The sequence below is a fragment of the Schistocerca americana genome, chromosome 10 (genome assembly GCF_021461395.2).
Source record: "Schistocerca americana isolate TAMUIC-IGC-003095 chromosome 10, iqSchAmer2.1, whole genome shotgun sequence".
NCBI lineage: Eukaryota > Metazoa > Arthropoda > Insecta > Orthoptera > Acrididae > Schistocerca > Schistocerca americana.
In genome coordinates this window covers 51,126,742-51,153,313 of record NC_060128.1, presented here as the reverse complement: position 1 = coordinate 51,153,313, position 26,572 = coordinate 51,126,742, and the positions used below count along the sequence as shown (strand labels likewise).

The 26,572-nt window shown below is 44.7% G+C and overlaps 1 protein-coding gene and 1 non-coding gene across 4 annotated transcripts in view; both read right to left on the bottom strand.

Moving 5' to 3' along the window:
• LOC124552487 (aminopeptidase Ey-like) overlaps window positions 1-26,572 on the bottom strand; it is a 440,551-nt gene that overhangs the window by 230,631 nt on the left and 183,348 nt on the right. The window lies entirely within an intron of this gene.
• On the bottom strand, window positions 11,742-11,815 carry Trnat-ugu. The gene has a single exon. It is a non-coding gene; the product is annotated as a tRNA-Thr (tRNA).

Below are 26,572 nucleotides of genomic sequence, written 5' to 3'. Positions count from 1 at the left end.
ATGACCATGGAGACTTCTTCTTAATTTGGTCCCACGGAACAATAAGTAAATAAATAAATAAAAATAAAAGCATGGGTTTGACATTGGACCTCACCTCATGAGCTTCTTTTAGTCTTGGAGAACCTTTCCGCACCTTTTGTCAAGATTCAAACTCAGCCTCAACATCATTATCGTAGACACACGTCTTATCTTAAGGAACAACTCGTTCCCATATGGGCAGTCCAAAAGGTTTTTCCGGTCTTGACTCGTGAGTTGTGGGACGAACCTGACGGCAACACGATGCATTCCGAGACGCTGTGTCAGAATTTCATGACGTGATCCAGCTGAAATGTACACTGGACTCGCATTCGGGAGGACGACGGTTCAATCCCGCGTCCAGTCATCCTGATTTAGGTTTTCCGTGATTTCCCTGAATCGCTCCAGGCAAATGCCGGGATGGTTCCTTTGAAAGGGCACGGCCGACTTCCTTCCCCATCCTTCCCTAATCCAATGAGACCGATGACCTCGTTGTCTGGTCTCCTTCCCCAAACAACCCAACCAGCTGAAATGTTACGTTCTTCTGCAGCCTCTCGGACAGTCAGTCTCCGACTGGCTCGCACAGTTTCTGGGACGCCCCTGACACGAGCGTCGTCGGCAGACGTAGAAGGGCGTCCTGAACGAGGGTCACCTTCAACTTCCGTCCAGCCATTTCTAAACCGTGTGAACCGTTTGTGACACCGGGTGCGACTTAAGCACTCATCGCCGTAGACTTCCCGCATCGTTTGGTGTGTATCTGTAAAGGGTTTCTCGAGTTTCACGCAAAATTTAATGCAGACCCCTTCCTCATCTGATTGTGCCATCTCGAAATTCGCAAACTGTGTGGTACAACGTTCTACTCATTACAGCACTGAATGATAACTGACAGACATACAGCAATGAAACCCCCGACAGTTATACGTTAAACACAGGCACGTGCAGGACTGCCAACCGTATTTCGCTCCAACATAGCATTGGCGCGAAATTTCGAATGTTGTGGAATTTTTTGAACGGACCTCCTGCAGGAACTAATGGCAGGTGCGGACATTCACTGTAAGAGTGATCAGTCATCGGTTGCGAAGTATCTCTCGAATGTGTGCCACTGCATAATGGCAACGTGCTACCATCGATTCCGATTGGGCGTGCACCGTAAGTGAAAGAAACGCGTGATAACACGAAACAACTGCTACTGTGATTAAATGCCAGATTTCCGTGGATCTGAAAGTCATAGCCGTAATACGTGGTCTACAACACGCCTACACCACATTCTGTTGCTTTCTGTGCCTCTGGGACAGCCGCGCCACACCAATTCATCATAAAATGAAGGACTGGCCTCAGCTTCAATCACTAGAACCAGGATCTCACAATGTTATGCACGAAGCACTTGTAGGATCTATGCCCTCGATATCAAAGTACGCCTAATGAAATATTACGTTAAGGGCGTGGACGAAGGTGGGGAAAGCATTTACATACAGGGTGTTACAAAAAGGTACGGCCAAACTTTCAGGAAACATTCCTCACACACAAATAAACAAAAGTTGTTATGTGGACATGTGTCCGGAAACGCTTAATTTCCATGTTAGAGCTCATTTTAGTTTCGTCAGTATGCACTGTACTTCCTCGATTCACCGCCAGTTGGCCCAATTGAAGGAAGGTAATGTTGACTTCGGTGCTTGTGTTGACATGCGACTCATTGCTCTAGAGTACTAGCATCGAGCACATCAGTACGTAGCATCAACAGGTTAGTGTTCACCACGAACGTGGTTTTGCAGTCAGTGCAATGTTTACAAATGCGGAGTTGGCAGATGCCCATTTGATGTATGGGTTAGCACGGGGCAATAGCCGTGGCGCGGTACGTTTGTATCGAGACAGATTTCCAGAACGAAGGTGTCCAGACAGGAAGACGTTCGAAGCAATTGATCGGCGTCTTAGGGAGCACGGAACATTCCAGCCTATGACTCGCGACTGGGGAAGACCTAGAACGACGAAGACACCCGCAATGGACGAGGCAATTCTTCGTGCAGTTGACGATAACCCTAATTTCAGCGTCAGAGAAGTTGCTGCTGTACAAGGTAATGTTGACCACGTCACTGTACGGAGAGTGCTACGGGAGAACCAGTTGTTTCCGTACCGTGTACATCGTGTGCAGGCACTATCAGCAGCTGATTGGCCTCCACCGGTACACTTCTGCGAATGGTTCATCCGACAATGTGTCAATCCTCATTTCAGTGCAAATGTTCTCTTTACGGATGACGCTTCATTCCAACGTGATCAAATTGTAAATTTTCACAATCAACATGTGTGGGCTGACGAGGATCCGCACGCAATTGTGCAATCACGTCATCAACACAGATTTGTTGTGAACGTTTGGGCAGGCATTGTTGGTGATGTCGTGATTGGGCCCCATGTTCTTCCACCTACGCTCAATGGAGCACGTTATCACGATTTCATACGGGATACTCTACCTGTGCTGCTAGAACATGTGCCTTTACAAGTACGACACAACATGTGGTTCGTGCACGATGGAGCTCCTGCACATTTCAGTCGAAGTGTTCGTACGCTTCTGAACAACAGATTCGGTGACCGATGGATTGGTATAGGCGGACCAATTCCGTGGCCTCCACGTTCTCCTGACCTAAACTCTCTTGACTTTCATTTATGGGGGCATTTGAAAGCTCCTGTCTACGCAACCCCGGTACCAAATGTAGAGACTCTTCGTGCTCGTATTGTGGACGGCTGTGATACAATACGCCATTCTCGAGGGCTGCATCAGCGCATCAGGGATTCCGTGCGACGGAGGGTGGATGCATGTATCCTCGCTAACGGAGGACATTTTGAACATTTCCTGTAACAAAGTGTTTGAAGTCACGCTGGTACGTTCTGTTGCTGTGTGTTTCCATTCCGTGATTAATGTGATTTGAAGAGAAGTAATGAAATGAGCTCTAACATGGAAAGTATGCGTTTCCGGACACATGTCCACCTAACATATTTTCTTTCTTTGTGTGTGAGGAATGTTTCCTGAAAGTTTGGCCGTACCTTTTTGTAACACGTACAAAGATGATCGTTTCGACACCATCCTGACATGTGACGTAAAGTTAGCTTGGGATGCCTCAATTGTCCACAAGCTTTCTAGGAAATAAGATGGCAGAAAACTGCAAGGATCTGGTGGTAAATCTTCTGCAACGCTACAGCAGACTGGTGTGCGACATGTCCTTAAAGGCACATTTCCTAGATTCCCACTTGGACTTCTCTCCTGACAACTCTGGTGCTGTAAGCGACGAGCACGGAGAACGCCTCCACCGGCGAATTTCAGACGTGGTGATGAGGAGCCAGGGAAAGTGGAGTGCATCAGTGCTAGCCGATCACTGCTGGACACGAATCAGGGAATCGACAGCAGGAAACTACAAACGCCACGCAAAGCGGTTGCGGCTTCAGTGACTCTCGTCCAAGGGACAACCCCGAGTCAATACTTGTATAAGCTTATATAGTGTGTTCCAGTAGTGATGCTCAAAATTCACACGTGGAAAGTACAGGATAAAAGTAGCTATAGTTCAATTCTTTTATCTTGGCGGTTCGCGCATGCCCGGCCAGACGCGGGAGATTGCTGCTTTGCCAGTTGTACGCGCCAAGTGAAGCAGCGCCATAGTATAGTATAGTTCGCAAACTTACGTTTTGGGGGGGGAGCGCGCAGTTTATGAAGTAAAGCCACCACGGCCGCATTAATCCTTTCGCTGCTACAGAGACGTGCTCCCCGCATTCCGCGCTGTGCGCGATTTTGTCATCACTGCACTGCTCGCCTGTGCAGACACATGGTGTTCCGACTGCTTTGACACACTTTATCGTTCGATTTCATAAAAACTATTTGGCCCAAAATTTTGATTTTTACACGTCATCTTGACTGATACCTTCCTCCCATAAATGACTTAATTTTGTTTCGATGTTCAACGCAGTTATTGTGCAGCATTAGATGTAGTAAGCCATTGCACGAAATTTTGAAGAATTTGCAGAGGTAAAAGTCCATAACATATACTTTCCGTATGGTCGATTTTAGTTGCCACAATCTTGAGAATGAAATGTGGACAAGGTACCTAAATTTCATATAAAATTTACTGTATAACAATATCTCATTTAATTTAAGTACAAGGTAAGTGTCGTATGTAATATTGAGAAATATTCCGTCTTTCGCGACTGTAATAAAAGTTTTATTTATACCAGAGTCATTTCGATTTTTTTTAAAATTGCTTTTGCGCTGTGCTTGCGAATTTTCCTTGAATTCCATCTTCAAGCGTAGTTAACCCATCTAAATATCTCCTGGCCGTATAAATGAAGTCAGGCCTCTAGCGTAGAGAGAGATCTGCCATCACGCCTTCTGTCTTCGAGCTCTCGACCGACGCTACTTACTACTTCCACTCTCGCAGACAGACCTCGTACAACAATGCTTAGAATCGATCTCTCATGTTTCGCCCTCAGATTGTTACTATCGACATCTGTGTGCTTACACAATGCAAAAAATAGCGTCAAGTTGGATGTATTGTTTTATGTAATGAGAGTTCCGACACACTCCTTACAATATCGAATATGAAAGAAATACTAGTGCAATGTTCCATTATTTAAATCATGAGTGACTGAGTTACAAGCTGTCCAGAACCGTCTATTTTGATGGATTAAATTAAGAAATGGCATTTCTTAAACGAGTATCGTGTATGCAAATATGAGGGGCCACTTTCATGAACTCAATTTGAAATGTTTGTGCGCCCATTCTCAGATAACTGCTCTTGCTCCTTATGTTCTCACCCTGCGGCCAAAGAAGCAAATTCTGGTGAACACATTGGGCTTCTCTTCTTGCAATTTCTCTTTCTTCTCAAATACTGCGCTTGCCACCAACATATGCTGTTCCACAGGCCATTAGCTGTTCGGCATCCATTCCCGAAGAACTATGATGAAAAATTTTACGACCGTGTAATGGCTCTAGTGAAGCACTTGGTCAAAGCACTTTGACGAACAAAGCATGCATCTGTGTCGGGCGGAAGTCAATATCACACAGACATGCTGGCCACCGTTTGGGAGATATGACGTCACAAACATCGGGGTCTGTAAAACACTCGCTTTTACTTAAAATGGAGCGCAAAATTAGCGAGACTCTACTCACCCACTGTGAGATAATGGGAGCAGTTCGCGACATCCAGCGAACTTTCAATCGATTCTACAAGCAGTTGGAGTTGCGAGGCGGGCTACTGCTAGCTGTGTAATTAGTATTTCACTTGCGCCCTCCCAACACGCATAAAATCACGATCAATTTACACTACAAATTAGTTATTGTGTGCACGAATGTTACTACTGGCATCGAGGTTTATTTATGTTCAATTAACCTAATTCCGGTGAGGAGATAGTACTGTACCACCCCTGCACACTGTGACACCACAATATGCAGGCTTTTTTTCCAGCTACGCCTAAGGAGTCAGCCTCGGTAGCAGAATGGTCAGTGCATTGACGCTCGTGCGGAGGACCCAGGTTCTAATCCCGGTTCTGCCAGGGATTTTTCCTCGGCAGGAGGACTGGAGCGATTTGCTCTCAGCGTCGTGTGTCCAACAAAAGGTACTCGACCGACTGGCGGCGGCTCCAAGGTGGAGAAACACGACGGCGGCCGGAAGAGTGGTGTGGTGTGCTGACCAGGCGCCACACCACATACGGTGATGCCATTAGAATATTTTAAAAGAAAATTGTTTAAGAGTTGAAGCAGTTCTACAGTATGCCCCTCGAGACTGAATTTGGTATCACTAGAAACCGGATTATATGCCTATGCATGTTGCATATGCATTGCACGTTTGGCTCATTTTTACCGGTTATTGCTTATTTTAACTATAAACTAGTGACGATTCATATTTTCGCTCATGTATACAATATTTTAAAAAATTATATGGGCAGTCTCTAGATCTCTAGAGGAAACAGAGCAAGTGAATAACTTCAATTACTTGGGAAGTGTAATAATGGATGATATGTACTGTTCAACAGAAATTAGGAAAAGAATTGCAACGGCAAAAGAAGGATACAAGAGGAAACAGAAATTACTTTGTGGACCACTAAACAAAGATCCGGTGAAAAGATTTGCCAAGTGTTACATCTGGAGCGTTGCACTACATGGTGTGGAGACCTGGACCCTGAGGAAGGAAGAAGACTGGAGGCACTAGAGATGTGGATACGGAGAAGAGTGGAAAAAGTGAAATGGGAAGACCGAGTAGGGAATGAAGAAGTATTAAGAAGAGTTGGAGAAGAAAGAAACATGCTGAACGTTATTAGAAAGAGAAAACGGAACTGGACTGCACATTGTTTGAGAAGGGATTTCTTATTGAAGGAAGGAATAGAAGGAATGGTGGAGCGAAAAAGGGGAAGACGTTAAAGAAGATATCAAATGGTGGACATTATGTTGTTGTTGTTGTTCTTGTTGTGGTCTTCAGTCCTCAGACTGGTTTGATGCAGCTCTCCACGCTTCTCTATCCTGTGCAAGCTTCTTAATATCCCAGTACCTACTGCAACCTACATCCTTCTGAATCTCTTTGGTGTATTCATCTCTTGGTCTCCCTCTACGATTTTTACCCTCCACCCTGCCTTCCAATACTAAAGTGGTGACCCCTTGGTGCCTCAGAACATGTCTTACCAACCGATCCCTTCTCCCCAATCCTATTCAATACCTCCTCATTAGTTATGTGATCTACCCATCTAATCTTCAGCATTCTTCTGTAGCACCACATTTCGAAAGCTTCTATTCTCTTCTTGTCTAAACTATTTATCGTCCATGTTTCACTTCCATACATGGCTACACTCCATACAAATACTTTCAGAAACGACTTCCTGACACTTCAATCCATACTCGATGTTAACAAATTTCTCTTCTTCAGATACGCTTTCCTTGCCATTGCCAACCTACATTTTATATTCTCTCTACTTCGACCATCATCAGTTACTTTGCTCCCCAAATAGCAAAACTCCTTTACCAGTTTAAGTGTCCCATTTCCTAATCTAATACCCTCAGCATCACCAGACTTAATTTGACTACATTCCATTATCCTCGTTTTGCTTTTGTTGATGTTCATCTTATATCCTCCTTTCAAGACACGTCCATTCAGTTCAACTGCTCTTCCAAGTCCTTTGCTGTCTCTGACAGAATTACAATGTCATCGGCAACCTCAAAGTTTTTATTTCTTCTCCATAAACTTTAATACCTACTCCGAACTTTTCTTTTGTTTCCTTTACTGCTTGCTCAATATACAGATTGAATAACATCGGGGAGAGGCTACAAACCTGTCTCACTCCCTTCCCAACCACTGGCTCCCTTTCATGCCCCTCGACTCTTATAACTGCAGTCTGGTTTCTCTACAAATTGTAAATAGCCTTTCGCTCCCTGTCTTTTACCCCTGCCACCTTCTGAATTTGAAAGAGAGAATTCCAGTCAACATTGTCAAAAGCTCTCTCCAAGTCTACAAACGCTAGAAATGTAGGTTTGCCTTTCCTTAATCTAGCTTTTAAGATAAGTCGTAGGGTCAGTTTTGCCTCAAGTGTTCCAATATTTCTACGGAATCCAAACTGATCTTCCCCGAGGTCGGCTTCTACTACTTTTTCCATTCGTCTGTAAAGAATTCGCGTTAGTATTTTGCAGCCGTGACTTATCAGTAAAGCTGCATGCCCTCGGGAAAAATTACGGCTGTGGTTTCCCCTTGCTTTCAACCGTTCGCAGTACCAGCACAGCAAGGCCGTTTTGGTACTGGAGATTTTCATTTTTGAATATTTGTCTCCTTTTATAATGCTGGACATTATAAAAGGAGACAAATATTCAAAAATGAGAAGACTGGCTATGGACGGACAAAAGTGGCTTAACCCATGACAAGACCCGCCGTAAGGCAGAATACCACACTGCTACACTCTGGCTCTGTCTAGTTGTGATGTCTCACAGATTGACCGCGACCTAGAGCTGCGAGCAATCGCTAACCCAGAAGCCACTGGCCAGCCAAGTCATTACACAAGAGGAACGGGGACAAGCAGACAGAGTCAATCCGACTGCGTCCACACCCCCGGTTAATCCCCTCCGCTGTCATACCGTACGCGTCGGCAGAAATTGAATTAAACTACGCAAGCTTTTAGTCGCACGTCAGTTCTTCAGTCTAGCTTTCTATTTATTTGTACACAGCTGAACGTGTTTACGGCGTGTAGTGTGTAATGTGACGTGCGCCATGCCACCCGAAAAAAGAAACATTGTTTCGTGGATAGCTCACCCTCCTGGAACATTTACGTACTACGGAATTGTTTAATATTGCCGAGTTTGCGAGAAAATCGTTTCGTGCAAAAAAAAGTTTCAAATAGATCAGCATGTCAAGACAAGTCTGTATATCGCAGGACTGCAGAAGAAAGGACCACGACAACAACTTCTGACAGCAGCAAGTTGCAGTAGCAGGGTTTTGTCTAAAAGTAACCAGAAAAGTCGGTTTAACATGGATATATGTGAAGCATTAACTGCAGGCAACATTCCTCTGCACAAACTTACAAACCCTATCCTCAAAGGTTTTCAAAAAAATGGTTCAAATGGCTCTGAGCACTATGCGACTCAACTGCTGAGGTCATCAGTCGCCTAGAACTTAGAACTAATTAAACCTAACTAACCTAAGGACAGCACACAACACCCAGCCATCACGAGGCAGAGAAAATCCCTGACCCCGCCGGGAATCGAACCCGGGAACCCGGGCGTGGGAAGCGAGAACGCTACCGCACGACCACGAGATGCGGGCTCAAAGGTTTTCTGAGGAAATATTGCTTAAAGCAAACTATAGCAGATGAATCAACATTGCGTAAAAACTACATAACGGTAATTTACGTAAATGTTCTGGAAGAAATACGCAGTGAACTCGAGGACATCATTATCTGGATTTCAGTTGACGAAATTAAACACATCTGTGGCCGGTACATTGCAAATTTCCTTCTTGGTCCTTTAAAAGAAGAGCCTTCTTCTTCCTATTTAGCAGCCTGCAAAAAACTTGAAAAAGTAAATAATTCTACGATCGTCAGATTTGTCACTGAGGGTATTACAAAAATATTTGTGCCTATTTCAGATGCTGCTCGCTTTATGGCCAAAGCGGAGAAGCCCTCCCCATTTGATTCACGTGACGTGCTTTGCTCATGGAGTACGTCGCCTTGCTGAAGATGTACATTTGTGGATGTAAATAAACCGATTTCATCCACGAAGAAAGTGTTTATAAAGTCTTCTGCTCGAATCAAGACCTACAAAGGAAAACTTCCAAATGTGCCTTTACCTCACGAACCAGTGATAACTCGTTGGGGTTCGTGGATCGGAGCTGTGTTGTTCTACAATGAACATTTCGAGGCCATTAGTTGGGTAGTAAACGACTTGGATAGTTCAGAGCCTTCGGCAGTTTGCCAGTGCAAAGGAGTTTTTAATGCGTCCGGTATTAAAAAATACTTTGCTGTGATTAGCACTCTTTTTTCCCATATATCTGCAAGCATTAGAAAGCTTGAAAGTCAAGGCTTGGCGTTGAATGAACTTCTCATTGCTGGAGATATTCCCACGAAAACTTAAAGAAAAGTTTGAAAACATTTTAAGGAATAACACAGGCTTTGAACCCTTGTGCTAAATTGATAGTTTTATTAATGGGTAAGGTCAACCTTTACCGGAAACAGTAAGTGCCAACATAACATGCAAATTCAAATATTGCCCAGTTACCTCAGTTAATGTAGAACGATCCTTTTCTGCTTAGGAAAATGTTTTAGTGATCGAACACCCAATCTTACTACCGAACATTTGGAACAGTACCTGTTCGTTTATGTTTACAACGATAGAAAAATTTCAAATAAATTGTAAATGATGCTTTGGTCCAATAGTATTAATTAAAAGTTAATGCTTTTCAAAAATACCCATGACTGTATGTTTTTTAACGTTACGGAGTTTTTGTGTGCGCCCTCCTGCGGACGATATATCCCGAAGTTGGTCCTGTGCATATCGACTGTTTCGCTGCGACTCGCTCGCATTGCATCCGCTTGTTACCGAGGAACAATAGCAAAGGCGGAACAATTCTTGAAACACGGTACGCGTCCCCATTTTGCAAAGTTTTAGAAAATAATCCCAGAAGGACCTTGTTCCTAAGCTCTACCAGAAAGTATTCAGAAAATGATATCATCGTTCTAAATGTACCGACTTTTCGCGTGGCCGACGTCCTCCCTTGTAACTGATATGCACAGGCTCGACTTTGAAACATAACGCACGCAGTAACAACCATGTTTTTTAATTATGTGATCTCGCATATTTCAACACTTTTCATTCATTTTTGAGCATTTTTAACGCATATGTGCAAGGTTTTAAGGTTTTTATGATTCATATTGAGCCGTGTGTCGACTCGTGCTACACCTTGTGTTTAGATTGCATTGGTTTTCCTTTTCATCCCCTGACATCTTTGTTTGATATGTTGTCTGTCATTAAGTGGCTGTTTGGTTGTCTTTTCCCTGTCCTATCGATATCGGCCTTTTTGCTTCCGGGAAACTGCTACGGAGGAAGTGAGATCTTTGACAGGTGGTAACTTCGCGTGGTGGCGCGGAAGTAGGGCCGTTGCGCGCAGAGAGTGTTGTGGACACGGGAGAGCAGTGTGGCTCTCCAGCGAGAATCAGGCGTGGCCGGCTGTACCGAGTCGCCACGTGGTGTGTGTCGGTTGTGTGTAACGAGCGGGTCGAGTTGACGGAAGAGCTCCCCGCGGGTTGGTTGTATACAGAATCGCCCCACGAGTAGTTGCTGTTCATTTGACCTTGGTGGGACGTTAACAAGCTTCTTTAAGTCCTCCGTTTCAACACTGGAGTTTAAAAAGGACACACCTAACACGGAGGAGCGGTTACTACCCGTCAACGTTGCAGAGAAGACGAGAACTGTCGTGACAGAGCGTGTTGTCGCGTGACCGTGGCGTGTCGGGTACGCTGGCGACGCGTCCGCGGTCGGATGTCTGGATCCTTGACATCGGAGGTCGTGTACTGCCTGTTCGAGCGTAACTGCAGGTTAAGTTAGGTTGGTCGATCATGTGGTCGCTCATTCAGGACTGTGTGGTGTAATGTTTCCTTGCAGGAGGTTAGCTCTAATTCTGTCAGCAAGTTGAGCCATCTTATTACAAGTTTTCGCTGGCTAAAAGTCGGTGTAGTGACCAGCCTGAGAGGGGCAATTGTGATTACGGGCGTAATTAAATTGGTCAGTGTTCTGCCTAGCCCGAGCATCCCTGAGTGGGTGATTTGTGGCCGCCTTACACGGATCCGTCATATCTACTATGTTCTAATGATATTCCAGGACACATTTGTTTAAAAACTTTTTTAAATTCCTCCATTCCTTTATTGGCATTAATCGTGTGTTTGCTGAGACCTCTGATTTTTTTTTTTTTTTTTAATGGCGGTGTTGGTAGCTTCACTATCTCACCGTACTTTATTAACAAAGTTCTGTATTTACTTTAGTAGCCTGTTTACTAACGTTCTTTAAATTTTTTAAACTGATGTATTGATATACATTACCTGATTGCCGTTACCGGCGTGTTTTGAAAGGCTGTTATTGACGTACTGTTAGCTTCTGTGCTTTTTTTTAATTTTAAATTGTTGTATTGCTATAAATGACTTGAATAAATGATGACTAACTGAAAACCTCAGCTGCCGACAGGTGTTGTTGATATACCTCGATGTGGACAGCTGAAAATGTGTGCCCCGACCGGGACTCGAACCCGGGATCTCCTGCTTACATGGCAGACGCTCTATCCATCTGAGCCACCGAGGACACAGATGAATAGCGCGACTGCAGGGACCTATCCCTTGCACGCTTCCCGTGAGACTCACATTCCCAACTGTCCACAATTCTACCTATATAATGTACCTTATAGACATTGGCCCACCCACTCATTACTCGCGCACGCTTTGGCGATTTCCGTAAGAGTTTGGGCAACCTGTGCGCATTCGCACATCGAGATATATCAACAACACATGTCGGCAGCTGAGGGTTTCAGTTAGTCATTTATTCCAGGGAAAAACTGCACTGTCATCAACAGTAACTGTTCTTTCGAGAACAAGTTACTGTCTTCGTATATATAAATGACCTGATTGCCGTTTTTAAAAGAAATTTTTACACGGTTGCATTGCTATAAATTACTTGATTGTCGTTAGCGGCGTGTTTAAAAGGCTGTTATGGCCGTACTGCTAGTTTCTGTAAGATATGAATAAAACATTCGTGTGTGAAAATCTCTACTCGACAATAAACTACTAGAAATTTGGCCCCGTTTCCCAACTTGTGGTGTGGCTTGTAGTAACCGTAACCACTGTGTGTGTGTGTGTGTGTGTGTGTGTGTGTGTGTCACATATAATCCGGACTCTAGCTATTACCGATACGGTACCAACGTAGCACTAAGTTCAGTGAGCAACGTGCGTTGTGTTTGCACTAGACTTGGCCACTGTTTCAACGTTTCGATACAGTGTATCGATACGTGGAACTGTTTCAGTGTTTCGGAACGGCTGTGGTTCTCTGTTTCGAAACAGTGGTGTTTCATTCCGCCCCTGTCTCGGATAACCGGACCAGATTCGATCTCGAGCCGGACACAGAAACTGTATCGTTGTTTCAAAATAATGCTGTTTCAGTCCACCTGTGCTTGGAACGGACTAATTGTATCGAAACAGTGATGTTTCATTCCGCTCGTGTCGGACGAGATTCGGGCTCTGCACATGTACTGAAACACAACATAACACTTCTTGAAACACTTTCAAGAGTGTCGAAATCTTTTCGACAAACAATAGCATGAAGCTTAAGATATCTGAAAATAAAGCTTCGTTTCTATCTGACTGTACTATTACGAAATGGCGTAACATCTGCTTTATAAACACTAACCAAACAATAAAACAACGCACACTGTTCACATTCAAAATAATAAATATGTGAAAATCATTCAGTTACATTACACTTGTTTATAACAAACGCTTCTCTGTTCATGTACAGTAATCACATTAAGAAACGCAAGTAAGCCTACAACATTTTGAATTAAAAAAAGGCATAGAGTTATTAGACATATACATAAATTTGATGTAGGTATAATTGCAAGCAATCTCTTTGACATATCACTGATAGTGTAATGGTGAACGGGAAGGGCTGGGAAACATGGTGAATTTATATTAACAGTTCGTAACACTTTGAAAGACAAGAATTTTTTCTGTTATATTTTGTTATTTATTCAAATTATTTGGCGTTATTTGTGAGTCTATAGTCACTGTGCCTATTGTCCACAATGATTGCCTTTGTGTGCCTGGAAATTAGCAGGATGGGTATATTACCCATACTAACAGAATGTGGGAATCCCAGTAGCATATTCGTTGTTTCTGCAGTTTGCTCCCACCTCCAGTTCCGTTCGTGGTGGTTCTTCTGTCTTCAGCTGTGGCTGTCCTCAGCCAATTGAAAAGTATGAAAACCACACGGCACGAAGGCAGCGCATTTGCTGCAGGAAATACGAAACTGCCAAGACGCCCAAGTGATAGTTTAATGCTTTCTGCGACATGATTAGCGCTCTCGCACCTCATTTGTGTTTATATGGACGTACTTATAGAGTAGACATTCAAGATGATAAAATGTGTAGCTTTATTAGATCAGAAAACACAAACTGTTTGACTGTTTCGAAACATCGTATCGAAACATTACATTGTACTGTTTCATTTGTTTCGAAACGGTTACTTGTTGCAGTTTGCCCATCTCTAGTTAGCAGTCCCACAAGGCCTGAAGTCTGGGCGAAGGCAGCGCCAGGTGTGGCTGGGGGAACTGCCGCTGGGCGGTGACGCAACGCTCGTTAAAGGCCGGTTCCCACTAGGGCTGCCGCGCGTCAAAACGGCGCGTCAGCGGCGTGGTTGCCATGGAAATGGCGTCAGCGGCAGGGCGCGGCGGGCTCTGCGTCGCGGTTTGACCATGTCGAACCGCTTCCGCTGCCGCGTGCCGCGCTCCAGGTGCGCGCCACCAATCACAGAACGCGCTGAGCGTGACGTCAGGTACGGACTCCCGGGCCACACGAAGTTTCGCCGAACCGCTGGCGCGGACGCGGCGGCAGCTATGAAATACTTATCATCCGATTCCAAGGAAACTATTCGGTAGAAAAATTTGATTCTTGGGCATGTTACAGCCTGATATCTTCTCTCGATAAAGGACCGAATTTCTTTTCGTTATTCGTCGTGGTTACTTGCTGTATCGCATTTACGTAAACCTTTACACGAAATTTTAATGAGTGTGCAGAGGTAAAAACGCATTGCGTGGACTTTGCGTACAGTTCATTTTAGGTAATACATTATTGCGTATGAAATTTAGTCAACATATCGAAATTGTTTTTAAAGCTGAGAGCAGATCGATAGCTATCACCGTTCTCGAGATATTGTCTGATATGTCGGCGGACGGGCTATGCCGTGACCGCGCGGGGGTTGCTCGGCGGCGCGACCGGTACTTCGTCCTGCTCGTCGTAAACCATGTGGTTGTATCAACCGCAAATTTCGTAAACGGTTCAAGAAATCGAAATGTGGTTTTTTTTTTTTTTTTTTTTTTTTTTTTTTTTTTTTTTTTTGCAAACGATAACTTGTGAAAAGTCATGTATTTCGTCGCATGATAAATATCCTAAATCTGTTTATCTACCAAGATATGAAAGTAACTACAGTTTTTCAGAAGGGATAGATGAATTTTTTTAAATGGCATTAATAGCATGTCGAATGAGAAGTTAAACCGAAACTAATTTGCTGGTATGTCATAAGATGTAATTTACTAAATATGTAGAGCTATTGATTATTTCCTTTCTTTTTTCTTTATCCAGTGTACTTTACTGATTCAAGACGCGTTTCGCCTTTTACTTTAAGGCATCTTCGGTGGAATCTAGAATGACTCAGTTTTGTTTTGATCTGTGATACTTGGAGATTATAAAACAGTTCACATCTTTTTTTACGTGAATGACTGATTACTTACAGTGAATTGAGTTTTTGGCGGACATATACGTTTCCCCTCACCTGCTCACATGCTGGAGGTTGAACTAAAACTTAGATTATGGAACATAAGCACATTTTCATGTTCGCTCTTTTTTCTTCTGTCACTAGCAGTAGACGTTTTACCGAAAACTCTGATTTAAAGTCGTAACTACAGTGTGTTCAGCTCATGTCCCTTCCTGTCTGGTTTGTTTATGTACATGTTGCCAACCTGCAGAATTATATGCTGAAAACTAATGTTTGTTTATTTTTGTTCTCCTTATATCTGTATGTGTGTGTGGCTAGCCAGTGATAGTTATAGAAAGTTGAAAGTGAATCCAGTAGTTGTCAGACAGTGGTTGAAAGATTTGGTGTTCAGCTGATTTCAGTTTTGGTTTAAATGTTTTAAGGAGTGCATGGAAGAGTAAATTCACGGCTTACATTAATAGATAAAATAGTAGAATAGTATTTCAACAGATGATTATTATCAGAATACTATCACCCAACCCCTTTGTCCTCACTCTTTGACGCCCCACAATACGCCCTGTCAACTAACCCCTATTGTCGTCAAAGTTGTACCGTAATTTCCTCTTCCTCCTCTATTTAATTCCGTACCTCTTCTTTAGTCACACGATCCTCGTATCTAAAGTTCAGCATTCTTATGAATCACCACGTTTTGAAAGCGTCCATTGTCTTCTTGACAGAAGTGTTCATCGTCCACGTTTCACTTACATACGAGGCTGCACTCCACGCAAATACCTTTGTAAAATAGTATCCAACCATTAGCATTTATATTCGGTGTGAACAAATTTTCTTTTTCAGAACGCTTTTCTTGCTATTGACAGTCTTCAGTCAGGTTTGCGTCTGCACCAGGAAATGCCTTACAATTTAAAATCTGGTTTCGAAAACTGTTCCAAAAATATATTATTCTTTCGTGATTCTTAAGCAAGGTGCTGGCGATGATTACATTATGCTCTGTGGGAAATTCTATCAGGTGGCTTCCACTTTCATCCCTTCCACCTAGTCTTTTTGTTCTTACTGTTTTCGTGTACCTGCTACCGTATCACATTTTAAATTTTTGTCTCGCTTAACTATCTGAATAATCTCTTTTGTCGTACATTATTTCAATGTGTTAGGAGATAGTGAACAATCGTGAACGGTAGTCATGAAATCTGTTTATGGTGAAATGAGAAAACATGAATAATGAAATATGTGAAAGAGTACATTGTACAGAAAATGAAAAATTGGTATGTCTTCATCCAACTTCGTCTTTCCTTCATGTAGGTGTAAGATATAGCTAATCAAACGCACCGCGCGTTTCAGTGGGTCCTGCCCCGTACCTCAGTGGCTGTCCGTCATTGGCTACCGCTAGCGTCTGCCGCTTCCAGATGGGAACGCCAATTCCGCGAGCCGCCGCGTCAAAGCGGAAAACGCTTGCCGCTGCCGCTGCCGCACGACGCGCTGCCGCGCTCTAGTGGGAACCGGCCTTAAGGCTGCTGTCGGCGTGTGGGAAAGGGCGCGCGTTTTTCTGGCGCCTCCACTGTGCTGACGTGCTTGCCGGCACTTCCTTAATTCGACAGTGGGTGGTACAGCCGAATGCCGCGTGGGAACGTGCGCGACAGCCGCCTCGGACAGTTTGCAGTTTATGACACGGCGAGTCGCCAGCTCGTTAACCGCGATGATTCGGCGGAGCACGTGTGAAGAGAGCCGCGTCGGCCAGCGGAGCCGCCTCGTTGCGAGAGTCGCAAACCTGGGAGCCCAGCCACACGGCATTCACATTCACCAGAGCAGGGCGTACGCGAGCAAATGAGGTCTAAGTAAGACTCCACGGCCATTCCGAGACAGAAATTTGTCAAAGCTGCAACTCATTCCCATTTCAATGTTACTGGAGATTATTTGTATACAGGGTGTTACAAAAAGGTACAGCTAAACTTTCAGGAAAAATTCCTCACACACAAATAAAGAAAAGATGTTATGTGGACATCTGTCCGGAAACGCTTAATTTCCATGTTAGAGCTCATTTTAGTTTCGTCAGTATGTACTGTACTTCCTCGATTCACCGCCAGTTGGCCCAATGTTGACTTCGGTGCTTGTGTTGACATGCGACTCATTGCTCTACAGTACTAGCATCAAGCACATCAGTACGTAGCATCAACTGGTTAGTGTTCATCACGAACGTGGTTTTGCAGTCAGTGCAATGTTTACAAATGGGGAGTTGCCACATGTCCATTTGATGTACGGATTAGCACTGGGCAATAGCCGTGGCGCGGTACGTTTGTATCGAGACAGATTTCCAGAACGAAGGTGTCCCGACAGGAAGACGTTCGAAGCAATTGGGCGGCGTCTTAGAGAGCACGGAACATTCCAGCCTATGACTCGCGACTGGGGAAGACCTAGAACGACGAGGACACCTGCAATGGACGAGGCAATTCTTCGTGCAGTTGACGATAACCCTAATGTCAGCGTCAGAGAAGTTGCTGCTGTACAAGGTAACGTTGACCACGTCACTGTATGGAGAGTGCTACGGGAGAACCAGTTGTTTCCGTACCGTGTACAGCGTGTGCAGGCACTATCAGCAGCTGATTGGCCTCCACGGGTACACTTCTGCGAATGGTTCATCTGACAATGTGTCAATCCTCATTTCGGTGCAAATGTTCTCTTTACGTATGAGGCTTCATTCCAACGTGATCAAATTGTAAATTTTCACAATCAACATGCGTGGGCTGACAAGAATCCGCACGCAATTGTGCAATCACGTCATCAACACAGATTTTCTGTGAACGTTTGGGCAAGCATTTTTGGTGATGTCTCGATTGGGCCCCATGTTCTTCCACCTACGCTCAATGGAGCACGTTATCATGATTTCATACGGGCTACACTACCTGTGCTGCTAGAACATGTGCCTTTACAAGTACGACACAACATGTGGTTCATGCGCGATGGAGCTCCTGCACATTTCGGTCGAAGTGTTCGTACGCTTCCCGACAACAGATTCGGTGACCGATGGATTGGTAGAGGCGGACCAATTCCGTGGCCTCCACGCTCTCCTGACCTCAACCCTCTTGACTTTCATTTATGGGGGCATTTGAAAGCTCTTGTCTACGCAACCCCGGTACCAAATGTAGAGACTCATCGTGCTCGCTTTGTGGACGGCTGTGATACAATACGCCATTCTCCAGGGCTGCATCAGCGCATCAGGGATTCCATGCGACGGAGGGTGGATGCATGTATCCTCGCTAACGGAGGACATTTTGAACATTTCCTGTAACAGTCCTGTTTGAAGTCACGCTGGTACGTTCTGTTGCTGTGTGTTTCCATTCCGTGATTAATGTGATTTTAAGAGAAGTAATAAAATGAGATCTTACATGGAAAGTAAGCGTTTCCGGACACATGTCCACATAACATATTTTCTTTCTTTGTGCGTGAGGAATGTTTCCTGAAAACTTGGCCGTACCTGTTTGTAACACCCTGTATAATGTGTAAAGGGTATAAATGCAGATATTTCTACTGATGACCGCGGACCGGTTACTGAACAACATTACATCAGTGTTTACGTCATTTGCTGATTAATAATTACTGTAACTCATATGTTTTTTGTTTGGTTAATGCAGCCAAGTACATGTGGCAAGAGCGAGCAATTAACGTTTGTTTTCCCCTTGGCAGCAGGTCAGGTGTTGAAGCGCGGACGCGTCGATGAAAAACGCTTAGTCTATACCGAGAGGGGTAGACCACTTATGGTGCAGTTACGACTGTCCACAAAACATAACGCGGTAGAGTTCCTGACGTGTATGCAGGAAGGCTAGTTGATGCAGATGGAAAACAACCAACCCACTGGTCTGTGCACAAATGAAGGTGGCGCACGTAAAAGTACCTGCACTTGCGCCCCTTACACCCAGCAATTTTGTGACAAAATGCCAGAAAAAATAAGTTTTCAAATGCCTTCCCTAAAACCAAATGCACTGAAGACCCAAAGAAACTGGTACACCAGCCTAATAGAGAGTAGGGCCCCTGCGAACATGCAGAAGTGCCTCAACACGAAGTGGCGTGGACTCCACGAAAGTCCGAAGTGGTGCTGGAGGGAAGTGACACCGTGAATCCTGCAGGGCTGTCCATAAATCCGTGAGAGTACGACGGGGGTGGAGGTCTCTGCTGAAGAGTACGTGGAAAGACATCCCAAATATGCTCATTAATGATCATGTCTACGGAGTTTGGTGGCGAGCGGAAGTGTTTAAGCTCAGAAGGCTGTTCCTGTAGCCACTGTGCAGAAGTTCTGGACGTTTGGGCTATCGCATTGTCCTGCTGGAATAGCCCGAGGGAACGCACAATGGACTTGAATGGATGCAGTGATCAGACAGAATGCCTACGTACGTGTCACCTGTCACAGTCATATCTAGACCCATCAGGAGTCCCAATAACTCCAAATGCACACGCCCCACTCCATTACAGAGGCTGCACCAGCTTGAACAATCTCCCGCTGAGATGCAGGGTCCACGGATTCGTGAGGTTGTCTCCACACCGGTACACGTCCATCGTCCAACAAGGCAGCATGTTTCCAGTCATCAACACTCCAATGTCGGCGCTGTCGGGCCCAGACAAGGCGTAAAGCTTTGTGACGTGCAGTCATCGAGGGTGCACGATTGGGCCTTCGGCTCCGAAGGCCCAATCCAATGACGTTCCGTTGAATGTTTCACATGCTGACACTTGTTGATAGCCCAGCACTGAAACCTGCAGCAATTTCCGGAAGGGTTGCACTTGTGTAGCGTTGAGCGATTCTCTTCAGCCACCGTTGGTACCGTTCTTGCAGGATCGTTGTCCGACTGCGGCGATGTCAGAGATTGTACGTATTGCTGGATTCCTGATACCCACAGTACACTCGTGAAGTGGTCGTACGGGAAAATCCCCACTTCATCGCTACCCCGGAGATGGTGTGTACCATCGCTCATGCGACGACAACCATAACATGACGTTCAAACTCACTTAAATCGTGGTAATCTGCCATTGTAATAGCAGTACCCTATCTAACAACTGTGCCAGACACTTGTTGTCTTATGTAGGCGTTGCCGACCGCAGCGCCGTATTCTCACTGTTTACATATATCTTTATTTCCATACGCATGCCTATACAAGTTCAAATGGTTCAAATGGCTCTGAGCACTATGGGACTTAACTTCTAAGGTCATCAGTCCCGTAGAACGTAGAACTACTTAAACCTAACTAACCTAAGGACATCACACACATCCATGCCCGAGGCAGGATTCGAACCTGCCACCGTAGCGGTCGTGCGGTTCCAGACTGTAGCGCCTAGAACTGCTCGGCCACCCCGGCCGGCTGTAGAAGTTCCTCTGGCGCTTCAGTGTATATGACAAGTATAAAACATATTCTAAATTTCATGAACACGGAATACAGAAGAATTAAGATTCAGTAGTCATATACTTAAATCCTCGTATCTTGGTGATAAGGGGCAGCCAAATGAAATAAGACTAAGTGGGAAAAAGTAAGTACACTCGTTATTATTTCTCAAGTGACAGCCGTAAGAGTTAATACGTGTGAGACAATGCGGTCAGTGGCTGCAAGGAGAAATGTTTGCGGTTGCCTGCGGAGCCGTAGTTGAAGGCACGCGCACACTTTTTTATCTGAAGCAAAGCGACGGCCACGGATGACTTCCTTCGCGGCAGCAAAAGCGTGGAAATCGCGTGGCCAGAGATAGGCACTACAAGGTGGTCCATTGATTGTGACCAGGCCAAATATCTCACGAAACAAGCATCAAACGAAAAAACTACAAAGAACGAAACTCGTCTAGCTTGAAGGACGAAACCAGATGGCACTATGGTTGGCCCGCTAGATGGCGCTGCCATAGGTCAAACGGATATCAACTGCGTTTCTTTAAATAGAAACCCCCACTTTTTATTACATATTCGTGTAGTACGTAAACAAACATGAATGTTTTAGCTGGACCACTTTTTTCGCTTTGTGATAGATGGCGCTGTAATAGTCACAAACCTATAAGTACGTGGTATCACGTAACATTCCTCCAGTGCGGACGGTATTTGCTTCGTAATACACTACCCGTGTTAAAATGGACCGTTTACCAATTGCGGAAAAGGTCGATACCGTGTTGATGTATGGCTATTGTGATCAAAATGCCAACGGGCGTGTGCTGTGTATGCTGCTCGGTATCCTGGACGACATCATCCAAGTGTCTGGACCGTTCGCCGGATAGTTACGTTATTTAAGGAAACAGGAAGCGTTTAGCCACATGTGAAACGTCAGCCACGACCTGAAACAAATGATGATGCCCAAGTAGGTGCTTTAGCTGCTGTCGCGGCTAATCCGCACATCAGTAGCAGACAAATTGCGCGAGAATCGGGAATCTCAAAAACGTCGGTGTTGAGAATGCTACATCAACATCGATTGCACCCGTACCATATTTCTATGCACCAGGAATTGCATGGCGACGACTTTGAACGTCGTGTACAGTTCTGCCACTGGGCACAAGAGAAATTACGGGACGATGAGAGATTTTTTGCACGGGTTCTGTTTAGCGACGAAGCGTCATTCACCAAGAACGGTAACGTAAACTGGCATAATATGCACTATTGGGCAACGGAAAATCCACGATGGTTGTGACGAGTGGAACATCAGCGACCTTGGCGGGTTAATGTATGGTGCGACATTATGGGTGGAAGGATAATTGGCCCCCATTCCATCGACGGCAATCTAAATGGTGCAATGTATGCTGATTTCCTACGTAATGTTCTACCGATGTTACTACAAGATGTTTCACAGCATGACAGATGTACTTCCAGCATGATGGATGTCCGGCACATAGCTCGCGTGCAGTTCAAGCGGTATTGAATAGCATATTTCATGACAGGTGGATTGGTCGTCGAAGAACCGTACCACGGCCAGCACGTTCATCGGATCTGACGTCCCCGGATTTCTTTCTGTGGGGAAAGTTAAAGGATATTTGCTATCGTGATCCACCGACAACGCCTGACAACATGCGTCAGCGCATTGTCAATGCATGTGCGAACATTACGGAAGGCGAACTACTCGCTGTTGAGAGGAATGTGTTTACACGTATTGCCAAATGCATTGAGGTTGACGGATGTCATTTTGAGCATTTATTGCATTAATGTGGTATTTACAAGTAATCACGCTGTAACAGCATGCGTTCTCAGAAATGATAAGTTCACAAAAGTACAACGGAAATAAAATGTTCAAACGTACCTACGTTCTGTATTTTAATTTAAAAAACCTACCTGTTACCAACTGTTCGTCTAAAATTGTGAGCCATACGTTTGTGACTATTACAGCGCCATCTATCACAAAGCGAAAAAAGTGGTCCAGCTAAAACATTCATATTTCTTTACGTACTACACGAATATGTAATAAAAAGTGGGGGTTTCTATTTTAAAAAACGCAATTGGTATTCGTTTGACCTATGGCAGCGCCATCTAGCGGGCTAACCATAGCGCCATCTGGTTTCCCCCTTCAAGCTAGACAAGTTTCGTTCTTTGTAGTTTTTTCGTTTGACGCTTATTTCGTGAGGCATTTGGCCCGGTCACAATCAATGGACCACCCTGTATACGGAGGATGTGTGACGTTCGCCCACATGTTGCCTCGGTTGTCTCCAATAAGTCGCACAAATTTCGCCTGGAGGCCCTCACACGTCCTCCAAACCGTCACGATCTCTCCCTATGGGATTTCCATATTTTGCGAGCCGAGAAAAAAGATGTTGGTAGCCATCGATTTGCTTGCACGACTGGATACAATCATTGTTCCGGAGGCCATGTTTCTCTGTGAAGCGCTGACCGCATTGTCTCGCAGGGCGACAAACGTATTGACGGTGACGGCGGTCACTTTTGAAGAAATCGGCAGTTTACTCACTCTTTTCCCCCCCGCAGTTTCTCTTTCATTTGGCCGCCGCTCGTATCTGCTGTCGAGCACAGTTACAGCGCTGTGTTACTGCAGCAAATTCAGAACTTTTATACGCCGCTGAATGCCCGAGTTTGAGTAAGACAGGAGAAATACAATGGCCATTCAATAAGTAATGCAGTACGTTTCTTTCCTGAAAGCAGGTTGGCTTTATTCGAGGCCCCCCTGATTTGTAAAGTTTCTCTCATACAATCACTCTTTCCTCCCTGTCGCTCCCTCTCACTTTCTGCCGGCCGAAGTGGCCGAGAGGTTCTAGGCGCTACAGTCTGGAACCGCGCGACCGCTACGGTCACAGGTTCGAATCCTGCCTCGGGCATGGATGTGTGTGATGTCGTTAGGTTAGCTGCGTTTAAGTAGTTCTAAGTTCTAGGCGACTGATGACCTCAGAAGTTAAGTCCCATAGTGCTCAGAGCCATTTGAACCATTTTTTTTCTCCTCCTCTCCCTCTGCCTCCAGCCTAACTGTGAAGCCCAACCAAAATTGTTACTTGTGTATTATTGTACTTAAAGTGTGTGTATTATTGTACTTAAAATTTGTAACATGTCACCTGATTGTATAGACGAGTATGAAGTTAAGCTATATTAACCACCTGAATTATATATCCTAACGCATGCATTCGACACCTCAAAACAAACGTCTCCAAAATCCTTTACAAATTTCTTCTGTAACAATTTTGATATGATCTTCAATTAGCTCTGAGCACTATGGGACTTAACATCTGAGGTCATCAGTCCCCTAGAACTTAGAACTACTTAAACCTAACCTAAGGACATCACAGACATCCGTGCCCGAGGCAGGATTCGAACCTGCGACCGCAGCGGTAGCGCGGTTCCGGACTGAAGCGCCTAGAACCGCTCGGCCGCCGCGGGCGGCTGTATGATGTACATTCTTTATTTTTTGTAATAACGTTTTCTCGATCCTTGCACGTAAAACTTTCCAGACGCCATATTAGTTCACAAAATATTAGAGTACACATGTGATGTGTCACGAGAGTGAAAGGAACCTGTGGTAGTCGTAGGAACTCTATTTTACTTATTTTTACCGTTGCTACAGAAGAATGCTGAAGATTAGATGGGTAGATCACATAACTAATGAGGAGGTATTGAATAGAATTGGGGAGGAGTTTGTGGCACGACTAGAAGAAGGGATCGGTTGGTATGACGTTAGGGTAAAAATCGTAGAGGGAGACCAAGAGATGAGTACACTAAGCAGATTCAGAAGGATGTAGGTTGGAGTAAGTACTGATAGATGAAGAAGCTTGCACAGAATAGAGTAGCATGGAGAGCTGCATCAAACCAGTCTCAGGACTGAAGACCACAACAACAACCGTTAGATATTAGTTTAGCTTTTCGTCAAAAGAAAACCAAAACCACGTTCTGAAATAGTATTTTGTTTTTCCAATAGAGAGTGCCACAGGTACCTACAAAACATCGTCACACACACAAATGTCATAGTAGCAAATGTAAATCCACCTGATGATGGAGGTTTAAACCTTTCAAACGCGTCGTGGAAATAAATAAACAGTGACTGGTAACAGTAAACTTGTTGTTTCATTTACCGTCAATAACAGGCACGTTGAAACTAAGCTAAAACCAACGTGTTCGCATTTAAAAGCGTATTCCTTGTCGACAGCGACGGCGTTGCGCCGCCTTCCTGGTCCAAGCCGGAGCCAGCGTCCTGCCCATCAGCGACGTGTTCCTTTCCGCGGAGTGCATCCTTCACCAGATCCAAGTGATGTGGTGCCACTCTACGGATTGCTGCCCTTTTGTTTGCGCTTCGAAGTGACGAACCCGTCTTTCATCGCCCGTGATGATATTATACGAAAAAATTGTCGCGATCAGTCTCGTAAGGCGCAAGCAACTCCGCACATATGGTCCTTCGCTGCTGTTTATAGTCTTCTGCTAGGCGGCGAGATAGCCAGCGGGCACAAACCTTTACGAGTATCCCAACTGGAGGACGAATTGTGTTAGCACTACAAGCAGAGATGTCCAGTTGCGCAGCGAGGTGTTCGATTGTGACCCGTCCATCACCTCCAATGAGAGTGTCCGCACGCCCCGAGAATGCAGGAGTCAGAACAGTGCTCGTCCGACTGGCCCTGGCGATCATGGCAGACGCCTCGCACGACAACTCGGCGCGCTTTTGTTCGGTGCCAGGCCTCCCTAGACACTCCGTAGGCACATACGAATATCTGCGATGCTCTGGTTTTCCTCCAAAATAAACTCGGTGACAGTTCCCTGCTTGGACAGGACCTCCAAAACAGACGCCATTCTGAAGGCAACGTATAGAGCTACTACTTATCGGAACTTGGTGGATCTATAGCGGCTGAATCGGAAATATTCCATTACGTCCCACAACAAATTCTGCATTTTCTTAACCGAAATCGTCTGAGAAATAAAGTGCCACATTACTTGAAACTTCCTGGCAGATTAAAACTGTGTGCCGGACCGAGACTCCAACTCGGCACCTTTGCCTTTCGCGGGCAAGTGCTCTACCAACTGAGCTACCTCAAAAGGAACTAAAAAATGTTGTAATTTACTCTCAAAGATACAAGAAGAAAATCTGTTCGACTGTCATACCAGAGGAATACTCTAAAAAACTTGTTTATTATTGAGAGACAAAGGACTACTTTCGAGATTCTTTTATTACTTCTAGTATTAACTACCTTTTTGTTCTGATGTGCTGGCGTAAAGACGTACTGTACAGTTTCATGTCTATGTGTATGTTAAATGATGAAAAATGTGTTTTATAATTTCTGTCAAGATCGAGCCTAAACCCCATACCAATGGAGTACAAATTATGCTGTTAATTCGAGAGGGCGACGGTCTTTACGACGGCGCTGCTCGACAACAGAGAGGTACGTGGTCGTGCTCACTACTCTCCTTTGGTGGCCGCTGAGATTAATTGCGATGTGTTTTCTGCCGAGACATTCAGAACCTGCAATCTCCCTTTTCGTATAAAAACAGGAGTCCGATTCTGAAAGAAATATTCTTAAATTTAAATAATTGCAGTTCTTTTACCCAGGCCACGGGGAGTGATAGAACGTACGTGCCTCTACCCTGACTGTACGTTCGCAATCTCCGAGTGTGTTACGACGTAATTATTTTACACAAAAAAATTTAAGATAGATCTTTCTCATCAGATCGCAACCACTCGTACGCGAATGTACGTACCCTCTGAATGCGTCTAGTCAGTCGTGCGCATTGTTCTAAAGCTTTTCTGTTAATATTCTGTGGATTGCATCTCCGCAATTAATTTTTGTTTATGCCGCAAATCGCACTTCACGCGAAGTATTTATTACGCAAGTTTCAGGCTCCATTTAATGTCAAAAAATTCCGAATTACGGCTGACTAAGCAAACCCGCTACAATAATTTCATATCTCTACAACTACAATAACAAAAACAACAACAACAAAACAAAAACAATAACAGAGAGAGGGTACGTTACATACCCAAGCACGACTCACGCCCCGTCCTCACACCTTTACTTCCGCCAGTACCTCGTCTCCTACCTTCCAAATCTTTTTGAGATAATAAGTAAATATGATTTTATGGCAATCTATGTCTTTTCAAATGGAGAGAGACCGCTATTCCTGAGCCAAAAGACCCATAACCCACTTGTTTTTTTTTTT